This window comes from Elephantulus edwardii, unplaced genomic scaffold, assembly GCF_000299155.1.
Source record: "Elephantulus edwardii isolate Elephantulus edwardi_28Jun2011 unplaced genomic scaffold, EleEdw1.0 scaffold00538, whole genome shotgun sequence".
Lineage (NCBI taxonomy): Eukaryota > Metazoa > Chordata > Mammalia > Macroscelidea > Macroscelididae > Elephantulus > Elephantulus edwardii.
Genome location: NW_006400288.1, coordinates 97,329 through 105,671, shown reverse-complemented (window position 1 = coordinate 105,671; position 8,343 = coordinate 97,329). Strand labels below are relative to the sequence as shown.

Here is an 8,343-nt window from a genome sequence, read left to right as displayed (position 1 = left end):
ACCAACAAGAACGGTCGTTGACTTGCACTTTTAAATTAATGATTACCTTATATATTTTCTTTCTAGATTCTCATCTCTTCCCACAACTTAAATTCCTGTCAGTACCCATTGTAGGATTGGACACATCTTAGATTTTTCAGTAATTTATTTTAAGTAAACAAAATATATGTATGTTGTTTTAAAGATAACTTATGCTGCTGACCTCAGAAAAAGAAAATATCTAGATTATGCTAATTGTCAAATACAATTTTATTGAACCACCAGTAGGATGTCAGGACTTGTATTTGTGAGAAAAATCATTCATTTTTGACATCTCTTTCAAGACTTATTAATAGATTCAAGGACCGTTGCTTTGCTGAACACATTCTTAGGGGTTTGCCCAATACAGGAAGGCAGTAAATTTTGAGTTGAAAGGGAACAATATCTCTGGGCTTGGTGCAGGTTTGCGGCGAAATGGCCAAACGCACCAAGAAAGTCGCCATCATTGGTAAATACGCTACCCGTTATGATGTCTCTCTCAGGAAGATGGTAAAGAAAATTTACATCAGCCCGAATGTCAAGTGTGCTTGCTCTTTTGCGGCAAAACCAAAAGGAAGAGACGAGCTGTGGGCATCTGACACTGGACCCACACCATCACCTCGGCTGTCAACAGTCAAGTCTGCCATCAGAAGACTGAAGGAACTGAAAGACCACTAGAAGCTCCTCAATTGAAGCATTTCTAGCCTGTAATAAATGGGTTGATCTATGTGAAAAAAAAAAAAGTAGGGGGAACAATAGCAAAATACATTTCCCTAATCATTTTGATCAGTTTAAACAAATTACGTAGAACTAGAAATATCAGCAATACAGAATACAATTCTTTCTCCTGTATCCAAGAGGAGTACTTGTGTTGTCGTTTCCGTAGTGCAGTGGTTATCACATTTGCCTAACACGTGAAAGGTTCTTGTTTTGAAACCGGGCGGAAACAGAACAGTTCATTTTTTTTTTCTTCTTCCAGTTTTGCAATTGCTATTTTTCATTAACTCGGTGGTATTTAGTCAAATGAACCGATCTAATCTAGCTAATTCCTGGCTTTCCTTATGCAGAAGGTGTTAAGAGTTCTGAACGACTGGATGGTCCAGACAGGACTTTGCTTTTGCGCAAATTGTGGCATTTGGAGTCCCCACAGCAGGAAGCAGGGTTTTCATAAATCCCTCAGGGATTTCTAAGGAGAAAGGCTTCTTTTTTAACTGAAGAGTCTTTGTCGGGGCAGAAAGGATGTTCCTCCATGAAACAAATAACTGGACCTTATATAGATAGCCAATTCTCACAGAAGCCGCCTGGAGCATAAAAACAAACAAAAAGGATTTAGGCTCAGAACCGTAGCACTCTCACACACTAGACAGTAATCAGCTAGTTCTTTTTTGTTTTACAACGCAAGCAGTGTCCTGTAGCTTATTTTCCCATTTTTTTTAAAAGGGAAAAAATTAGGAAATTCCCCAGCTCTTCCTACTTTCGCTTCCTTACCCCACCCTTCGCAATCCACTACTTAAAAAAATTTTTTTTTTATTTTCATTGAGATTTTAATGAAAGTTTACAGAAAAGTCAGATTTTCATTCGTTCATTTTTGAGCATGTTTATCCCCTCTCCCTCCCTCCCTTCTCCTCCAATTCACTCTTTTTGGTTGTTGTTGTTGTTTTTGTTTTTGTTTTTTTTTTTTATATATATATATATATATTGATTCATTGTTGCACAATTACCTCCCTCTCCCACCTCCCACCATTCCTTTTTGCAATATACCTCTTATTCTGGGCAATTGTCACCTATAGTGGTGCATAATTATATATTCCTTTTCAACAGTTCCCCCCCCATCTATTCCAGTGCAATGCTATCTATCCACTCTTATCCTTTTCTCCTCCTAAACCCTCGTGTCAGACCTGCTTTATAAGAGTCGAGCTGTGCAGCATCTGTCCTTTTGTGGCTGAGATAGTTCACTCAGCATAATGTCCTGAAGGGTCACCTCATAAGATTTTATGAGTTCATTGTTTTTCAGTGCTGCATAGTATTCCATTGTATGAATATACCATCGTTTTTCTATCCATTCATTTGTTGAGGGACACTTGGATTGCTTCCATTTCTTTGCTATAGTAAATAAAGCCGTAACAAATGCCGTAAATAAATGCATATATATACTTGGGTGGCAGCTATGGTTTCTTTAGCGTATATTCGTGTTAGTGGCATTGTTGGGTCTAATGGTATTTCTATTTCCAAGTTTTTGAGAAAGCACCAAGCTACCTTCCACAGTGGTTGCATCACTTTACACTCCCATCAGTGAGTAAGGGTTCCAATTTTTCCACAATCTCGCCAGCATTTAATGTTTGCTGCTTTGTTGAACTTTGCTATTGTTGCTAGGGTGAGATGATATCTCATAATTGTTTTGATTTGCATCTTTCTGATAGCTAGGGATTTTGAAAATTTCTTCCTGTGTTTGTTTGCATCTGAATGTCTTCTTTGGTAAGTGACAATTCATATCCTGTGCCCATTTTGCAGTTAGGCTGTTTATCTTTTAATTGTTGAGGTGCTGGGGTATTCTATAAATTTTAGATATGAGTCCCTTATATGTCATTGTTGTTGTTATGTGCCGTTGAGTCGCTTGCAACTCATAGTGACCCTATATACAACAGCCCTAAACTCTGCTCTGTCCTGTGCCAATCTCACTGTCTCCTACACACCCATCCCGATTACCCTGGTCACTGATTCAGTCCACCTCATAGAGGGTCTTCCCCTCCTGTGCCTGCCCTCCACCCTCCCAAGCATAATGTACCTACCTCCCAAGGACTGGTCTCTCCTTACAACATGTCCAAAGTATGACGGAGCATCAGAATCCTTGCCTCCAAGGAGCAGCCCACTTTAAACCTCTCCAGGATGAATCTGTTTGTTTTCCTAGCAGTCCATGGTATCCTCAACACTCTTCTCCAGCACCACAGGTCAAAGGCATAAATTCTCCTTCTATCCTCCCTAGTCATTGTCCAACTCTCTGATGCATAACAAGTGACTGCAAAGACCATGGCCTGAATCAGATGCACCTTAGTCTCCAGAGAGACACCATTGCTCTTCAGTACTTTGGAGAAGTCCCTAACAACAGACTTTCCCATGGCAATACGTCTTTTAATTTCCTGGTTGCTGGTGCCAAGGGTGTTGACTGTGGAGCCAAGCAGACTAAAGCTGTGTACAATCTCAGTCTCTTCGCCATCCATCCCGATGCTGCCAATTGGTCCAGTGGTGAGAATCTTTGTCTTCTTGATATTGAGCTTCAATTCATATTGAAGGCTGCAGTCCTTGACCTTCAGGTCTTCCTCAGTTTCAGCAAGCAGGGTTGTGTCATCTGCATAACGCAGATTGTTGATAGTTCGTCCACCAATCCTGACGCCACACTTCTCCTCATAGAGCCCAGCCTCCCGGATAATCTGTTCTGCATACAGGTTGGAGAGGTATGGAGACAGGATGCATCCCTGGCGTACACCCTTCCCAATTTTGAACCATGCAGTGTTTCTTTGCTCTGTTCTGATGATATGTCATTACCAAATAGTCTGTGGCTTTCCTTTTTACCCTATTGGAGAAGGTGTTGGTTTTTTTTGTGTGCATAGGGATTTGATTCTTAGAAGGTCCCATTCATCTCTTTTCTTTCCTGGTTGTAGGTTTTTCCATTATGTTTGGAAGACTGTTCATACTGCGGGCAATCCACTCACTGTTAAGGACTGTAGTCTTCAGTTTGAGTTAAAACTCAACATTAAGAAGACAAAAATTCTCAAGACAGGTCCAGTTGACAGCACCGTGATAAACGGAGAAGAGATTGAGATTGTTAACAATTTCTGGTTGCTTGGTTCCACAATCGATATCCTTGGCACCAAAAGTCAGGTATCCAAAACCGAATTGCATTAGCAAAATCTACTTTAAGGGTCTTCTCCAGAGTGATAACGAGCAAAGATGTCAATCTGGAGATCAAGGTGCACCTGATACAGGAAAGGTGCACCTGATAAAGGCTGTGGTCTTCTCAATTGCTTGCTATGCATCAGAGAGTTGGACAATGACTAAGGATTGCAGAAGAATGGATGCCTTTGAGTTGTGGTGCTGGAGAAGAGTATTGAACATACCATGGGCTGCCAAGAAAACAAACAGATCTGTCTTAGAGAGAATGAAACCAAGCTGCTCTTTGGAGGCAAGGATTTTGAAGCTCTGTATGACACACTTTGGACATGTTGCCTGGAAGGACCAGCCCTTGGAGAAGGGTATCATGATTAGAAGGATGTAGACACAGCATAAGAGAGGAAGACCCTGTAGGACATGGATTGACACAGTAGCTGGGGTATTGGAATATATATGTCAGAGTCAGTGAGACTGGCTCAGGATAGGGTAGGGTTCAGAGCTATTGTGCATAGGGTGGATATGAGTTGCAAGCAGCTAAATGGCACACAACAACAACAACAATATCCTAAAGTCTGTAAGGTATTTATTTTTGCCAACAAAAGCAAAGAAACCTCTCACAAATGGGAGAAGCTTGCTAAGCACAATGCCTGAGCTGATTCTCACAAGTTGTTTTCCAGAAACAGAAGACAAAAATCCTTTTACAGACTTGCACGTGTATTTGTTTGGTTTTTAAAAAAATTAATTTTAATGAAAGTTTACAGAGACTTAGGGTTTCCAATCATTCATTGTTGCACTTTTCCCTACCCACCCTCTCCCCCCAATTCACTCTTCTCCTTGTTAATAAATAAAACCTCTTTCATTGCTATGCAAACCCTGCCCCCACCAAGTCGACTCCACAATGCAGCCTTCACTCTGGACTTATGTAATGACAAGAATACCCATTCATATATCCCTTTTAAACAGTTCTCTCTCTCATCTGTTTCACTGCAATATACATCATTCCTCTGCTTTTCTGTCTTACCTCAACCCTGATGTCAGTCCCGTTTTACAACAGTGGCCCTATGCAGTATTTGTCCTTTTGTGACTGAGATATTTCACTCAGCATAATGTCCTGTAGGGTCATCCATTTTGCATAATATTTCATGAGTTCCTTGTTTCTCAGTTCTGCATAGTATTCCATTGTGTGAATATACCAGAGCTTCTCTATCCATTCGTTTGTTGATGGGCACTTGGGTTGCTTCTAGCTCTTTGCTATTGTGAACAAAGCCACAATGAACATGGGTTTGCATTGCATGTGTATTTGTAAAAAGAGACTTTTCCTCCCGGAAACTAAAACCAATCTTCAAAAACCAAACTGACAAAAACTTGAGGGTTAAGGTTGAATCTTCTGGATTTGTCTAAGAAAACCCTTTGTAGCAGGTGCTGTGGTGAGCAACTTTCTTCTGCCTTCCTTAAAATATCTAAAATGGAGGCCTCAGTATCTCCAACATTCTCAGGAAATTCTCTGGAAATTTGACTGGTGGGTTTACAGTCCCAGTTAGCAGTCAAGTGTTTAAGCATTGCACCACATGTGTTCTTTGCCTTTCCCTAGGCAGAAACTACATTTCCAGGGATGTTTCTCAGTAAAATTTACCTAAGCTCCTTCCTAGGTCTCTTCCCTATGGTTTGTTTGTGGTTGTGTTGTTGATAGGTGCCATCTAGTTGAGTATGACTCAGAGCAACTCAGTGAATAACAGAACTGAGCTCTGTCCTGTCCTGTGCCATCCTTACCATCCTCAAGCCCATGCCGCAGACATTGTATCAGTCCATAATTTTGAGAGTCTTTCTCTTCTTTGCTGATCTTTCAAAGCATGATAACCCTTTTCAAGGAATAAGTTTTCCCAGCATGTCCAAAATATGTAAGACGAGGCAAAGATGGTCTGTTGTCTGATGAAGCTTCAACATTGTCTATGTAGCAATCTGACATAACAGAGAGTAGTTGGACGTAAACTGGATGTCCACCCCCTTAATGTGTAAGGGCATTGCAGTGACCACAAACTTCATACTATGCAGATTCACAGCTAATGAGGCTGATGTATGTATAGCAAGATGAACAGATTCTCCAATGACTGGTGGAAACAAACAACAACAGAAAAGATCAAGATCAACAACATCTTTAAAACAAGCAAACAAAAATCACACATGTACAATAAAAATAGGTGAGACATTTGTTGGGTGATTAAGGCTTGTGGGGGTGGGAAATGTGGGGAATTATCATAGGCAGTTGGCACTGCAGTCCCTCTGGGTCAAACATTTCTTGGTTCAAAGTGCTGGTGGTTTCCTTGGGATGCTGGTTCCTAAAGGGCCAGTCTTTATAATCAGTAGGTGAGTTCCAAGAAGCATCAATCAGATACAGAAAAGTCTTAGGACAGTACTCAAGGAAGACCTTAGATATCAAACACCTTAAGTTGCCTGAGCTGTCAAGACTTGGAATTTGAGAAAGATTTGAATCATTTGAGCATGGCTTTCCTTGATACTGAGTCATGTTTGGATATGGTGATTTTAAGGGAAAATAAAGACACTGCTAATACAATGTTTTAAAACCACCAACTTTGCATCTTTATCGTGGCTTTGTTAACAATAGCAAAGAGTTGGAAACAACCTAAGTGCCCGTCAACTAACGAATGGATAGAGAAGCTCTGGTATATTCACACAATGAAATACTACGCTGCTTTGAAAAACAAAGGACTCATGAAATATTATACAAAATGGGTGACCCTGGAGGACACTATGCTGAGTGAAAGATCTCAGTCACAAAAGGACAAAAACACTGCATAGTGCCACTGTTGTAAAACAAGACTGACCTCGGGGTTGGGAGGAGATTGAGAAATATGGAATAAATTATGTATCCTTCATTGAAACAGATGAGGGAGAGAACTATTTAAAAAGGATATAGGACTAGGTATTATTGTCATGACAGGAGTCCAGAACGAAAGCTGCATAGTGGAGTGAACTTGGAGGGAGGGATTTTAGAACAATGAAAGAATTGGGGGAGGGTGGGCAGGGAGAAAATGGCAACAATGAATGAATGGAAATCCAAAGTCTTTGTAAACTTTCATTAAAAAAAATAATAGAAAAAACCCCTCTCTTTCTTACTAAAAAGATAAAGGGTTCTAGTCCAACAAAGAGGTGTCTTTAAACCGTCCTTCTAAATTACAAAGTCACTTCTCCTCTTTAAAAAAATACCCAACAAAAACCAAAAACCACCAACCCACACTCACGACTGGAAAGTAGATTTTGACTCATAGGCTATATAGGACGGAGTAGGACTGCCCGAGGCTGTAAATCTTTAGGGGCGCAGAATGCTACTTCTTTCTCCTGCCAAGTGATTGGTAGGTTCCAATTGCTTGGCTTTCAGTCAGCAGCCCAGCGTTCACCTCATCTCATCACTAGAGCTTCTAATCTTTTAAAAATTTAAAATATTTTGAAAAGGCAAAAATTTAAAAATTAATAAATAAGTTAGACATTAGAAAGACAACAGGCAATGAAGGCTTGTTTCACTCAAAAGACTCTCAGATGATCCTACAGCAGATTTTTCTGAAGGTATTAATCAGCGGAGAGGAGACTGCTCTACAGCAGATTTTTCTGAAGGTATTAATCGGCGGAGAGGAGACTGCTCATTTTTTCTCCTGCAGAGTTGCTAGTGGATTCGAATTGCAAGAGAGGCGCCACCTTTGGTGTTAACAGGGCAAGCGACACACTACTAGGCCTTTGGAGCTACTGAAGCGACCTTAGAAAGAACCCGTAGTCGGCAGGATCTGAACCTGCGCGCGGAGACCCCAGTGGATTTCCAGTCCATCACCTTAATCACTCGATCACAACTGCTTATGGGTTTGTTAAACTTTATAATCAATTACATGACTTGTAATAAACGTGATTGCATGAAAACTCAATATGAATTTTAAATTTTTATTCAGATTTTTAAAAAACAAAGATGACATGATTTATCATTGGAAAGAAATGTTAGTGTAGTATCAACGATGAACTTTTTAAAAGCTTCAAGGATAAAAAATTTAACTTTTTCAAACATGGACTAGCAAGGCAACACTCATTTGATTTGTCACAAGCACAACGCAGCTTCTCAGTTGTTTCCGTAGTGTAGTGGTTATCACGTTCGCTTTACACGCGAAAAGTCCCTGGTTCGAAACCAGGCGGAAACATCCCTTTTAAGTAGAATTGTAAAGGTTTCAAAATATATCAAATTCCTTTGAGGAGGAACACACAAGGAACTGTGTGGTGTCCTTGTGTGTTGTCAAGAAGTAGGTTCTTCGGAAAATCGAGATCACCACAGTTTGAAGACAAAATTCAGTAGTTCTAGATGCTAAAATTGTCTCTGTATCTCTCTGACGTCTGGGATTAGTGGCAGAATTTATTTGGAATTCAAGATGAAGTAGTTCT

At 40.3% G+C, this 8,343-nt stretch overlaps 1 non-coding gene and 1 pseudogene across 1 annotated transcript; both read left to right on the top strand.

The window, feature by feature from the left end:
• Positions 1-453: 453 nt before the first annotated feature.
• Positions 454-696, top strand: LOC102858216 (annotated as a pseudogene).
• Positions 697-8,032: 7,336 nt separating this feature from the next.
• TRNAV-UAC lies at positions 8,033-8,105 on the top strand. Its single transcript has one exon. It is a non-coding gene; the product is annotated as a tRNA-Val (tRNA).
• The last annotated feature ends 238 nt before the right edge of the window (positions 8,106-8,343 follow it).